The sequence below is a fragment of the Thermobia domestica genome, chromosome 10 (assembly GCF_964235325.1).
Source record: "Thermobia domestica chromosome 10, izTheDome1.hap1.1, whole genome shotgun sequence".
In the NCBI taxonomy this organism is placed as follows: Eukaryota; Metazoa; Arthropoda; class Insecta; order Zygentoma; family Lepismatidae; genus Thermobia; species Thermobia domestica.
In genome coordinates this window covers 15,136,961-15,152,397 of record NC_137463.1, presented here as the reverse complement: position 1 = coordinate 15,152,397, position 15,437 = coordinate 15,136,961, and the positions used below count along the sequence as shown (strand labels likewise).

Genomic DNA, 15,437 nt, shown 5'->3' with positions numbered 1-15,437 from the left:
TGTTCAAATTCCTTTTCGTATTTAAATATTATTTTATATTAGTAAAAAACAATGTTCAGACGACATTCAATATCGTGCGTAGCACTCGACAAGCACGATAATAATTGGAAACGAAGTGTAAACTGAATAAGGTTCAAGCAATGTAGTGGAGTCCGAAGATTTGGGGTCCATCTCCTTTACAGGAGTTACATAAACAAATAACGATAGTATTATAGAAATTTCAAAAGAAACAAAGAAAAAAAAACTTAATATGCCTTCAGAATGAGTCAAAATATCAACTTAAAGTACAAGAAAAGCATCACAGGTGCGAAGATAAGCTTTGTCATTTCATTTGTATTTGCACTTATACATAGTTAATAATTTAATACAGATACAACCTTACATATTTTTTTAAAGATTACCTAACACTGATCTCTAATATGCCCTGGGAATAATAAAAGGATGAATATGGTACTAGTATGATTTTGGGAACCAGTCTTGTTTTCAACAGCTAAAAGTAATAAAAAGCGTTGGATTCATTTTTTTAAAATTTATTCAGCGTACTATTTTTTCCACACAACACACTAAAATCGGCATTAAGGTGTTGAAATTAGAGATTACTACATACACTAGCTCAAAACTTAGCTATACCAAAATTAAAAAACAAATTACAACATTATTCTTTAAACGTGCTTTGTACAAACTAAAATGTAAAGAGTAATTGTCGTGGTTGTCTTTACTCTAACACTTCAATAATTAGTGTTGATTTTAGTGTTTTATGTGAAAAAAGAACTATGCTTTCAAAAAAGCTCATTAATGACTAGCTGTTTAAGGCAACAGAATTAGTTGCAAAAATTATACTAAAGCAAACGCCAAAAATATAGGCGGGTTGCGCGCGCACCTTACAGCTCGCTGTTGTCAACTCTCCGTTGTCATGTGCCACCTCCTTCCCCATCTGTTGCAGGAGTAAGCAGACGACAGCCGTTTACCTAGCCATAGCTCAAACCCTGCGTTCTACCGTAACCAATCTTCAACACGCGCGCGAAACATGAAACCTTGACAGTGACTGAGCAAGACAAATGTAAATATGGCAAGTGCGCAGGTTGCTAGTTGGCTGTTGCTCTCTCCACCCACTTTTTGTTGCGCGCGCAACCCGCCTATATTTTTGGCGTTTGCTTTAGTAACATAATCCTCTTAAAAATGCAAATGAAAGCTTATTAAAGCAAATGAACGATGATGGAAGAATTGGTGGAATGAGAAAGTAGAAGGAAACTGAAGTACCCCGAGAAACCCCAGACACGATGTGGTTCACCACAATCTTATTTGGCCGGGGTTCGAACCAGGGATCCTACGCACTAGAGGTAAGTGTTCTACCACTGAGCTGCTCTGCTCTACCGAAATACAAACATTAAATTCATTTAAACAAAAGTATAAAGCAATGAGGACCGCACCTTACAGCACAAAAATGGGAAATTACGCCGAACAATAATATTGACCACTTCTAGCGCAAGCAATTTATATTATTATATTACCAAATAACACAACAGGAAATCTGAAGTTCAACTGCAAGTGAGTTGTCCGATCTGTTGAGGAAGGTGTCAAGGAACACCAAAACAGTGCAGTTAATAGAATAGTAAATATTAGACGCAGTACATAAAATAATACGTTCACTAATTATTATAAACATTAGTATATTCATATCCATAAATAATGATCGATCATTTCGGTTTCAAACTACCACGACTTCCAGTGTGAGGGAAAATTCAATGCAAAAATACGAAAGGAAAGAGTGCCTTTGTTTACACACATACACATACTCACTTTCGCGTAGGACCTTCAACTTTGCCTTATCCGATATAGAGCCAAACAAATCAGTCTGTACTGACAAACTGATATGTCATTAAATGGCTGCGGTCTATGTCAGAAACTATCTCACCGTGCAGGTTAGGTTACGCTAAATGAAGTAAAATAAATCAGACCAGTTACACAAATAAGGAAATTGACAGAAGGTGAGATATTCTCATTTTGTTACTAATTTAATTCCAGGCAGTAACAAAAGTTGCGAGATCGCAGTACAGGACGTGAAACAATAGTATCACATTGAGCTATTGCAATATGAGAACTCTACTTTTGGTTATGTTAAAAATTATCCAGAACTTAGTGCAATACTATCTGCCTAATATAACATATTGAAGTTGCCGTTTATGTAGACGAGCGATTACAAATACTAGTCAGCAATAAATACCTTATGGGCAGTAGTGCTGGAACTTCGTAAAAATGTTAAGTAGTAGATGCAATGTGGAAAATGAGTATCTGGTTTAACAGAAAGCAATGGTGAGCTGAAGTGTGATTAGGAAGAAATACAATAACAAGCAATAAGTATCTCCGTCAAACATACGATAGACTTCTGACTATAGCAAAAGGAAGCGCGTACAAAGGGGTGTCTCTTTACCTCCTTACACGTTTCATCAAGAGGAACACTTGGTGCATTATTTTTCATTCTGCTACTGACCTTGCAAGCACCGTGTTGAAGTCAAAGGAATACATAGGCCTTGTCAAAGGAATAAAGATTACGTTTAAGAGCAAAGACGACTTCTGTAGAAATAGATTTAATGAGCATATTCTCTGTCGTTTGCACGAAAAAATAAAAAAAATAAACACCTTTCTCCGGGGTCCATGACATTCGGGCGCAAAACCTTTTATCCAAATAGGTTTACCTACCTATATATGTTATAGTGTGTTTCATAACTAGAGTCCGGTTGTTTAGACACTGGAAATTTCGAAATACTTCAACAAATAATTTTGCAAAAACTAAAAAATAACATCTTGAACACAACAAAGTTTTTGGACATCATCCACAACTTGCCTCTATCAGTTGCAAACAAACAGGAAGGAAATGCAGGAGACTCTCGACTATCCGGGTCGCAATATCCGTACTCCGTACTATGTGGCTTAGTTGTTTTTAATAAAATAAGACATATGTAATGAAGAAATGTAATTTGTGTAAAAAAAAAAATATATATATATATATATATATATATATATTTTTCCCCGTTAATGTTTAGTTATGTTAAAGATGCGACCATATATTCATACTACACTGTGTAGCCTACTTCGTACAATACTGTATATATTTTCATTTTCGCACTTTCTTCTTCTATAATAAATTATTAAAACGCATGGTACAAGAAGAACAGTATTACTTCCAATAAGGATGTGGAATCTGTATGATAGAGTTGTCAATGACCATAGTCAAGAACGAACATATCACCGAAGCAGCACATTGTGGATTGCAATCGGAGCTTCAAATGCACCATCCGACGATTTGGCGCTTTATTAATGCACTTCGGAGGACACAAAAGAGCACGACTTAGTGTACCAGGCACTGTTTCCAGGAGAAGAGTCGCCAAGAAGAGAAGAAAGTATATGCAGGCACATGAAACAATCCGGCGTATTCTACAGAATTTTGAAACTGTTAACATTGTAGAATACTTGTGGGGTTTGGCCCATAATTCCATGATAATTTTAACATAAGACAAAAATAAACTATTTAATATCTATATTATATTTCAGTTGTTTCTTTTCCAATTGTCCCTATTGCAGGGTTGGCTGTTTTTTTTTTTTCCAATGGTTTAAACAAAAAAACGAAAAATGTTCGTAAAAATGTAACTATTCGTAAAATCTTAATGAACACACATTTGTGGGTTATCACGTTTCACTCCCATATATTACTCGTACTATATTCAGATCTAAATTCCACACTCATTACTCAGAGATTATATTATAAAAGCAACCTTCTTTTTTATGTAACTTTATGGATGTTTCTTTTGTGATTTCTTTATAGTTTGTTATTATTGTTATGCAACCAAAGGAAAATTCTAAACAATGTTTCGTTTCAATAATGTTTACTATTGATAAAATACATCGAAATGCCGTACTTTTTTGAGAGTGGAGTCATACAAACCCCACGAGAGGAAATTATTGAAATCATAAGAATCTTTGGTAACTATTTATGTATAAATGGGTCAGAGCCAAAGTGGACTCAAATAATTCGTATCTTTATTCATTTTTCTTACCGATATGCAAAGTAAGTCGTTATATTTCTTTAAGTTGGACTAATAAAAGTCGTAGTGAACTGACTTGGACTAAATTAGTTCTTCTGTACTCTGTAGTACTTTGAAATTGTCCATATGTAATTCTGTATAATGGTTCCCCTTGTGCAATTGCTTACCTTTTTGTTGTTCTGAAATGACTGTTGACGATTATATTAACAAATATGTAAAGATTAGTCCAACGTATTTTTATCAGGAATCCTTCGTGAGTGAGTCAGCAGACGTATCGCATTTGTGGCCAATTAGTCCCGGTTTCGAGATCAAATGGAGGACAATTTATCTTGGATGTAAGCCGAGAAGCGGTTTGGATTCCGCTTTAAGCTTATGTGACCCCTTCCAGCATAACCTGGTTGTTGCATACTAACACCAAGGCGAAATAAGCGTATTTCTGTGAATATGTGATATAAATACATAGAGCAAATTATTTAAACCAAAAAAAAGCCTGGTTTAAACCAAAAAAAAAAAAACTGTTGTTTTTTTTTAAATAAAAACCACGGTTCTTGCCAACCCTGCTCTATTACAACTACATAGTAATAAACAGTAATACAATGTTAGGAATAGCTATGAATATATATTCCTTTACGTTAGAGATGACACAAAGGTAACCTCACAGAAGTTTATTTTGGAGTGTCACAGGATAGCTACAACAAGTCCAATACAGATTTATGCTGAAAAAAAAATTCTGCAAGTTACTCTCTCCAATTTTCCTGAAATTTGGATATATCATTCTAGAAACAAAATAATTGGATCCGTATATTTTTTCCTTTTGTGTTGTGCAACAATTTACTAGAACTAACCAAGCCTTTAATACAAACTGAGACTTTCAATGACTGTTTACCATAGGACATACTATAACAACGAAAATTTATAGTTTTTATTTAAGAAAATTGGGGTCAAATTTTACCTTTCATTTTTTTTAGGTTGTGTAGTTATTTGTTTGCGTCTGTGATATTATTGCCTATTTTCAAGGGTTTTTGTGCGTATATGTCCGGGTTCTACTTACGAAATACATTAAAACCCATTTAAGTAGATTAACCTATTCAGGTATACGGCTTTGCGCCCAAACGTCCTGCTCTAAATGATTCCCTAAGACATTTTGCACCCTATTTCCTTTGTACACATATTATTAATGTGTAAGCAATTGCCAACTGATGTGACCCTTCATGGGTATAATTACGAGTCTGGACAAATGCTATAAAACCTATTGTGCAAAAAACACTAATCAACCTAAGCTAAAAAGCACGAATGCTATCTAACAGAGTCAAGCCAGGAGCGGAACTACGCGGGCTAGCATCCGTAGGGGGGCAGGCACGTCTGTGACGGAGAGTATGCACACAGACGAGATACTGTGAAAAAACACTTTACATCTCATAAAAACAGCGCTGCTGTAATGGTTTCACAGTATTAATTCTATACTTGTAAATATAAAACAAACGTTTCTATGTTATGTAGAAACACTCAGCCCAAGGAAATTAATATGTTTCATAGTCGTCTTTCAAATGCACTCACTCATTTTAACCGTACTATAGCACCTGTAAACATAAAATACTGGTTTCCTACATTGTGCAGAAATGCTTAGCCCTGTGGGGAAATTAACATTTAGACAGTCCTCTGTTATATGCATTTACTCCTTTTAACCGCAAAATTACCATTTTTATAACGGTGTATTATAAATCTGCATCCTATTTTCTTTGACTTCAAGACGATAAAAAGAGAAAAAAAATCATTCCAAACAATATTAGCAATCTTAGCTATCGCGAAACATATTCTAAGGCACGTAACCTGATGCATGAAAATCCGTAGGCCTACTTCAAGTTATTTAAACAGTCCACTGTTTGCAGACAAATAAAAGTACACACTAATTATTTACTGTAATATTTAGCTATCAGTATCTACATAGGATACTAATGTTCACTGTTATCAAACCTAAATTAATACTTCATCATAAGCGTTCGCTATTTCTTCCTTAATTCACGAAGAAATGCAAAAATGATGTTTATTTACGAAGATTTCAAGAAAGACACACTCCATTGTAATGCTACAAAGTGGTATAAAATAAATTTCACTTTTTATTCTTCTCGAGATTGTTTCGGTCAATCACAGCATGTTTTAAAAATATATATCTTAAGACTTAAAAAACATATTAAATATTTACGTATGTTAGCATTTAGTGGTCACACAAATTTATTGAATCATTAAATAAAGAAGTATGTGAAAGAAAGATCCCAGGAGAACAATGTATTCTGTCGAAAATTGTTGTGCTACTTACGAATATTTCTCAAGCGTGAAATCCCAAACAAACAATACCGAAAAGTCCGTATTTCCTTTTCTTGTTTGCTTTTCTACAAAAGATATATTTTTCCAATTGCACTAATATCATTAAATTATCACTAGCTTCACTTCCTGCGTCGAGAGTGAAAGCAGATGGCATATACTGGGTGACTAGAAATATTATAAGAGAAATGCTGATTTCACTCATGTACGAAGTACTTCCTTACACAAGCTTATAATGTAGTCTGCTATCACTGAATCCTGCAGAACGAAATAACCTACTTACGTGTGCCTACCAAAAACAACATACCACATTAAATTAAACTTCGGAGATATTTTCTGAAACGTTTGTACTGTTATAGACGATTTAATACATAAACTTCTCTTACTGTATGATATCGCACTCAACACAACCCCGGACACGACGAAGCACTCCTCCTCTTGCTCCACTACTACTGTCCCATTTTACAGCGCAAGGAAAACAAAAGAAGAACGCAATGCTTGCCATAGAGATTAATTTCAAGTGCTAGTGAATTCTAAGTAGCTCAACGTGTGAACAAGCTAGAAACAATCGCCATTTTATCAGAATGAACCTGTGGAAAAATATATCCGCCGTAGTTACTAGTATACTTATGTATGTCAAGGCTATTGTTATTGTTATTTAGATGCTAAAAAAAATATCATTGAACGTTTCATCGATTCATTGAATGAAATGGCCAAAGTAAAAATGTTCCTAATTCTTGTTCTTCGTGCGAGTATATTTTGGATCTGGTTCCTACCGTATACTACATACAAAAATAGTACTTTGTAAAAAACATAAAGCTTCCTGTTAATGTCCTCAGAGGCTTATTATGTATGTAGATACATTCAGAATGTTATTACTTACCCTTTGCCTCCCACCAGGCACGTAGCCAGGATTTCGTGAAGGGGGGAGGAAGGGTCCGTGACATGAAATATTGTTGTCATCACACCAGGGGCTCGATCATTCTAAACTATTTTACTGGAACGTATTTTGGTTCGTTTAGCCAGAATTTCGGGGGGGGGGGGGGGCGTGAAGAAATTCTGAAGGCCCAGGAGCTCGATCAATCTAAACTACTTTACTATCAACATATATTGGTTTATTAGGAAAATAAAATGAGGATATGTTGGTATGTATTTTAATAACAAAATATGAAGAAATCTCGAGTAAAATAGTAAAAAAAAAGGCAAAAAATGTATTGAAAAAGATTTTACAATATTTACGTCTTTCCTCTCTTCATTCAAATACAACAATTTTCCTTTCATTATGACCTCAACTATTATAAAAAGTATATATTCACCATTATGAAAAGTACATAATCAATAATATCTTGTAAAATATTTTACATCTGCGTCTCTTTCTCTGTTGAATCAAATCTTAACAGAACTTTCTTTTCACATAAATATTTGTTTTTATTTTTCCGTCAACTACTGTCTGTTTCAAATGACAGGTTAAAGGACCAGCAGAAATTCTTTATGAAATAACATGTTTGATACTGCAAGGATGCGATGACGAAAAATTATGATAAAAAAATGTCCAAGCTATGACACAAAAGCATTATGCATTCGGAAGCTTGAAATCTCTCTCACGAGTAGCAGAAACTCTGATAATTCTGTAACTTTTCTAGAAATTTCAAATTTCCTGACTTTTTCAGGATATCTCGCTCACCTCGCCACCATGTATTGCAAGTAATACAAATCTCCTCATAAGAAAGAGTAACCAAAAGCTTCCTGTAGCTTTTTTATTTTTGACGCTGATCCTTCTTTTTCTCATTTCATTTTGTTTCGTCCTTCCTTAATTTTTTTTTTTTCATTTCTGGTCCGGACCCCCCTTGGCTACGTGCCTGCTCCCACCCAGTAGCGTCTTTTCAAATTTTGCTGGAGAAGGGGAGATTTTCCAACGATATAAGAAGAGTTTCCACCAGTTTTCATTATTATATTACTATACTATTAGCTAAAATATACACAAGCATATCTCATTGTCAGAGGGGCAATTTCCTTCTTGCCCTGTTTCAACTCACGCCCACTGACAACTTCTAGTATTATTGAAAGCACTCCTTTTTATTATGAATGCTCGCACCAGACGTTTAATTCGCAACTCATTGTATCTGTGAGGGTCTCAACAAGCTGTAGTGCAGGCAGGCGAGTAACACAAAGAGTTGACTAAAAATACCCTGAGAAGTCGTTAGAAAATTTGTATTGTGTGCAAATGCCTCCCTTCTGAAAGATTATACAGTTCACCTCTGGTGCTCGGGGTCCCGGGTTCGATCCCAGCCCCCGCCAAGTGAACTTTGTGGTGGACAAACACCGTGTGCGTGGGTTTTCTCGGGATTCTCCCGTTTCCTCCCACTTTCTTCATTTCACCATTTCACTCATTTCTCATTATCACCGTCTCCTTTAGCCTAACCGGCATAAGCGTGGGACGTTAAACTTAAAGATTTCATTTCATTTTTTGAAAGATTATACAGTAATGACGCTTACCTTATTTATGCTTTCATCATCTTACTATTAAAGTTAATTATGATTTCTTCATAAGTAATCTACTTAGCTATTACCAGGGAATAATCTACACACCCCAACACCCCTCCAAATTTCTTTACACACACCCCTGGATGGAAAAAGAATACTCCCCCAAATCCAATTGTATCAATCAGTATCATATAGGTTATTTATTACATCAAGTTAAAAAAGGTTTAGCGTTTAGGAAAGAAGGCAATATTCTTATTTATTTATTTCACTTCAAAATACGAAGCGACCTCGTTCTCCTGTATGGCTTAGAGAACCACATGGCCTCATTGTTTCGGGCGGTGTTTCGATCGAAACAATTGACAAAACAGACCGCTGATACCTACCTTCTTGGGGTCCGTAGTCGTTTCCGAGAAAAGAGATTGATGGACGGATGCAGATGACTGAAATTGGCAACATCTTGAGCGGTCATTCACCTACCTCCTCCTCAATAAGGAAAAATGTGACAATATAGTAATAAGCCTATACCAGATTCAGTTGGTAAGTGCTACTCTGCAACAGGCTCGCAACCAGAGGGGGGCTAGGGAGGGCCTGGCCCTTCCCAAATTTTTCATGTCCCCTCCAGACCTCAATACAAAATGCACAATTTAGATACTTGTAAGAGATTTTTTAATGACTTGGCCCCTCCTAACATATTCATGGACCCCAAAGCTCTGTGGCTGGTTTCGAGCCTGCTCTGCAAGTGGTGTATCAACGGACGGACGTTAGAAGGGTGTAGTCAAAACGTTTTTAGAAATGAAGAGATCGATAGAAGTAAGAATTATATATATTTTTAGACTGATTCTAGTGTTATGCAGGAACGCATTTGACGCTAGCTTAATTTTTGTAAAGTATATTTTTATTCACGTAAATTCATTGAGCAGAACAGGGCTCATAACGAGTCACTTTTTTTAACTAAAATTTACTTTTTTTTCAAGTTGGTCACTAAAAGTTACTTATTTTTTTAAAATTTGTCACTAAAAGTTACTTTTTTGAGAGGTAAAGCGACTTTTTCGTGTGATTTATATTTTGCATTGGCAGTTTTCTAAGAAAAACATAAAAACAAATGGAAAAAAGGCAGAAACTTGTTACTCATTACTCTTCTGAAAGCTTCAGTACTTGCTGCCAAATGTGAAACAATCAGCTTTATTCTCACTTCAGCTTTTATTCTTTCTAAAGCACAATGGACGTTTGGTGGATGCTTAAGCTCTCAAGGTGGGTTAAGAGCCCTTCTGCGTCTATTCTTTCTTCTATCATAATAATCTTTTAGTTTTCTCTCGTAATAGTTAACGCTCCGTTCAACGTTATATGTGTGTGTGTTTGTGGTTCATTATGTTCGTCTTGTTTTATGCTTCTTGTATGTTCTTCTTAAGAATAGGTGATGAATTTGACTATTTCACGTTTTTGAGAACTCTTAATGCGAAGTTAAATATAATGTCTGGGATGAAGAAATTCGGAAATAGGCCAGAACTGGTTCCACTTACTCAGAAGTTTTTTACATTTGCTAAGTCTGCTTACCATAACTACAAAGCATACTTTGAAAACCTAAGAAAGGAGGAAGCTCAAAAAGAAGAAGTAAAGAAGAAACAAAACAAACAAAGAGAGAGGTAATGGAGAAATTCACAAAGGAAAAAAGGGGCATGGTGAGATTTTGGTCACTTTTTCGTGTGCTTTTGGCCATTTTTTGGTAACTTTTCAACTATTTACAAGAGATCAGACCCCTATGAACTCTGGGATTATTAAAATTAGGGTATATTAAAGAAGACAAAACAGAAAGATATAACATATTTGTAAATTGAAAAACTGGATTTCTGAAAAACAACTAAATCAATGAATAACTTTCTTATGAAAGATATTCAGAGCCAATAACGTAGCCAGGAAGGGGTAGGAACGGAGATTAAGAGATCAAATAATATTACAACAACGTTAACAACAGGGTTAGAATATTAAAATAATGAAATTGGAACTATGTAAAGTATTAGACCCTAATTACTAAACGAATGTGATTTCAGAATGGGACGAGGAAATTTTTTCCCAGTTAATATTTTGGGAAAAAATCACCCACTAAAACTTACTGGGGTTGAATACATTGAAATAATAGCAGATTTGCAAAATAATTACAATAATTCGTATGCAATCAATTCACATGTAATTACTGGGTAAAATAGTGCAGGTTAATTCCTAATACAGTGAAACGTCTCTTAACGGGCATCTCTCAATAGTGGAGATCTTCGTAAGAGGACAAACGTTCTTATTCTTCCATGCCATAAATATGTATCTTGTGGTGTTATGAGAGAACCGTTCCTTTTAGGGACATCTCTCATTTACGGACAAATAATCGGTTCCACCGATGTCCGTTTTGAGAGGTTTCACTGTATTACTTAGTTTAATAATAATAATAAATGCTCAAATGTGTGAACTTACTTTATTAAACCTACCACTGCGAAGAGCTGATATTATTATTAGTAGTAGTACTACTACTACTAGTAGTAGTAGTAATAGTATTAAATAGTTGTATTGCAGTAGTTGCGTAACAAAATATATTGTTTTCTTATTTGAGTTTGTTTAAAAATTATATCACTATACTGAGAGCACATATCCCTTTTATTTTGAACACCACCACCACCCCCAAGTAAAAATTTCTGGCGTACTTACTGGCTATTACTCTTTCTTTAAATACTACTAAATTTTACATAGTTATAAAACATTGAAACTCAGGCTTTTAATCTGCACTAACATCAAAAGTCGATATGGTTTTTATACCCATTTTCCCCACCAGTTAACCAAGTGTAAAAATTAAAATTGGAAACTCATATTTTGAGAGAATCATATTATACTGTTCCAATATTTTAGAAATCATTTTGTAAATCATTTTTATTATTATTGGACTCATACGCGCACTTTGCGAATGGATAAACAAATGTTATGTGATACATTTTCTACACTGGTTATCATCAGGCACTCTTCGTAGCCAAGGCCTCCTTCGTGGCTAAGCGGTTAGCGTACGCGCTTTGGCGTGGAAAACCCGCGTTCGATTCCCGGCAGGAGCTCATGTGGTTCGAAGTCCACGTTAATCAGTAGGCCCCGTCTCATATAGCCTCCTGCTGAAACGGACGTTAAACTCAAAATCAACTTAACTCTTCGAAGCCAGGTGGTTAATGTGTGTGTTTTCTCAGCATGAGTTCTGAGTTCGATACACGGTGGGGGATACTTTTCTCGGAAACAAACTGAGTAGTGATTCGAACACCGTCATGGTGTATTTTTTCAAGATGTTTATAAACCAAAAAAATAACAAACTATTTTTCCTAACCCTTTACTATTTAGAAAACAACTTTTACTGAAATAGTTGTGAAGTCGATACAACCTCATATCTTCCAAAGTATATGACTTCCAAATCAATATGTGGCCTATATTTAACGATACAATGCACGATTTTTTATTTTCTGACAAAAAGTAGTTTTGCAAGAGAAAACTAAAGTGAATAACAGAAGTACCGGTACCTTAATAGTGCCATCTATATGGAATTTCAATTAGCTTCGAACGTCCCCAATCTGGTTCAACATGCATTAGCAACTACATAAGGGGCGTCATTTAGGGGGCAGGAGGGGGCAATCCTTCCCAAGTGTTTGAGGAATACATACACTTTAATCGATTGTCTACTAATATACTAGTACAAAACGTGAAAGTCTTATGTCGGTGGTGCTCTTTTCCCCCTCAAGCAAAGTCTGAAATGAGGCCCCTGACTACATACCGTTATGTAGGAAAGCACAGATTATTTACCACTATGATCCATATCTGTCCCACTATAAATTGCAGGGTTAACTTATAATTTGGGACATTTCGTATCAATTTACGCAAATTTTGCGGACCGCAATGCAATGAAAAATTGCGCCAAGGATTTTTGGTGGTGAGTCTGTGAAAACGTTTCTTGAGAAAAGACTATTTCAAACAGCAAAACTAGAATGATTGACGTCATATCAATAGGAGATATTGAATATCACAAACTAAATTGCACATTTTGATTTGCATTGACACATATCGATGTAGAATGAGAACCCTTAACAATTATAGAACCCTCTGGAAACACTAATTAATTTATTGTGTAATATTTTGTACTCACTAAAAACTTACAGAGACAAATTTAAATATTACTCCTTAATGTCTTCATTACCTAGAAAAAATGGGTTCAAAGCAAGGATGTTATAAAATAGAGGGTCTACCCGTATTACAATATCGTGAAGCCATACGTCATAGTTCCGCCACCAATTCTACCATTTCACGCCACTCAGATCGCAATGTTTCGAGCCAACAATCATGGCGGAAACAAGGGTAGCCAATCAGACGTGCCAACTCAGACGATGCTCGGTTGTTTTTTGGCTTCATTGAGTTCATATGATGAAGATACGTATGGGCAGATCCTCTATTTTATAACATTCTTGGTTCAAAGTTGATGGACACCCTTAAACAATAAGTTCCGTCTTGTACTGTATATAGCGTCTACAATGAAAAGTGATTTACAGTCAGATTAATCAAACAATCTGGTTGTCATTAGAAGACTATTAATGAAAAAATGAAATGAAATCTTCAAGTTTTACGTCCCACGGTTATGCCGGTTAGGCTAAAGGAGACGGCGATGATGAGAGATGAGTGAAATGGTGGAATGAAGAAAGTGGGAGGAAACGGGAGAAAACCCACGAGCACGGTGTTTGTCCACCACAAAGTTCACTTAGCGGAGGCTGGGATCGAACCCGGGACCCCAAGCACCAGAGGTGAACGCTCTACCACTAAGCCACCACTTGTTTGGCTTGGTGCTGGAGATAGTTGATCCTGCTGAGTCAGCGGTTTTCCCTTTTTGCGTACAATGCAGTGTGGACTGAAACCATCAAAAGCTGATCAAAATATGAAAATGTTGTTCAATTTGCAAAATATTATGATTATATAGGTATTCGAGGTCCCAGATAAGGATCATGATATCAAAAATCAAAAATTCAAAATGGAGGATTCAATATGGCGAGCAAACATTTAAAAACTCTCTAAATAGGCTGAAAACTAGTTTCATCATATTTTTTAGGTTTGCTGATATCGTTTATGAGGTCAAAAATTAAAAAAAAATCAACATGATGGATCCGTTATGGCGGGCAAACATTTTAATAAAAATCTCCAAATAGGCTGAAAACTAGTTTAGACATATTTTTGAGATCCCTGATAAGGATTATAAAGTCAGAATTCAAACATGCAAAGTTGTTATGAAGTAAACTGCAATATAACAAAATAACATATCTTATATTTATTATTGATATACGTAGTTTCAAATTACTAATAATTGTTAGTAGTGATGAGCAAATGCAAGACCAAGACCAAGACTGCGGTGGTCTTGGTCTTGATCTTGCACTGGAACTTTTAGTCTTGGCTTGGTCTTGCACATCCAGTCTTGGTCTTGGTCTTGGTCTTGCATGCAAGAGTCTTGCAAGTCTTGTATTTAAGAAATCTCAAGCTTTTCATAGGTAAATTTTACTATGGGTATAAGGGATAATAAACTCTACAATGCGCCATTAGTAATGGAAATACAATGTATGTTTCTAAGTGTATGTTATATAGTTTAACTTCGTGTAAGTATGATGATAGTGTACAACATAGCTGATTATTTATTTTTTTACAACATAGGCCGATCTTTATTATTTTTTAATGAGTGCCCACGCTTCACTACTTATAAGATATGCCTAAATCACAACGTTTCGTAATCTTTCTATATTTTTTTTAACCTATGCAACGCGCCACTGGTTCCCAAATTGAGGAGTCTACCCCTGAGACGCATGAAAGAAAATCAAGACGGCACAGATTATTGAAATACCATGAATTGCAAAATTATTTTTACACTCTAAAGGCTTCAGATCTTTCTTTTCAATCACGATTAGCTAGCTAATCTTTATATTAAACAAACTTCCAATTAAATATTGAAATTTTGTTTTACAGATTCCAATATGTACTCTATGGGGCAGAAACATTGACATTACGCAAAAGCGATGAAAAAATTGCAGGCTTTCGAAACATGGGCATGGAGAAAAAAAGGGGAGAATTAGCTGTGTTGAACGGAAAACGAATGGGAAGGTGTTAGAAATATTAGCAGTAGGGGGAAAGAAGAAGAATTTTAGATATTGTTAAGGCTGGGGAAGAGGAACTGGTTAGTATATTGGCTGAGGAGGAAGAGAAGTTATTAGGATATTGGCTGAAGAGGAACTGTATTATGAGGGACGTGCTAGAGGGTATTGTGGAAGGAAAGAGGGGGAGGGAGCGAAGGAGACTAGTTGAAGTAAGGTATTAAAACAGAAAATTGCTACGTCAAGACGAAGAGAGTAGCTGAGGACCGTCGAACCTTCTCAGTTGCAGCAAGTAACCTGCCAATAATGGCAGAATAGCTATGATGATGATGATGATATGTTTAGCAATATTGACCAAAAAGAAAGAGAAAATTAAAATAATAATTATTATAATCAAACCTCTTAATATTTTAGAATAATTTGAGTGAAAACTCAAAATGATTGAAATGTCTAT

General features: G+C 35.4%; 1 protein-coding gene across 5 annotated transcripts in view; it reads right to left on the bottom strand.

Annotated features, from left to right (window-relative positions):
* The window catches only part of whd (carnitine O-palmitoyltransferase whd), a 75,384-nt gene extending 68,509 nt beyond the window's left edge, over positions 1-6,875 (bottom strand). For 2 of the 5 annotated variants that reach the window (XM_081727741.1, XM_081727745.1), the window contains exon 1: positions 6,752-6,875. The gene's annotated coding sequence lies outside the window, so the exon portion shown is untranslated. Of the gene's footprint in view, positions 1-6,360; positions 6,625-6,648 lie in introns of those variants that run through there. The other 3 variants (XM_081727742.1, XM_081727743.1, XM_081727744.1) reach the window with 3 other exon arrangements.
* Between the last annotated feature and the right edge of the window lie 8,562 nt (positions 6,876-15,437).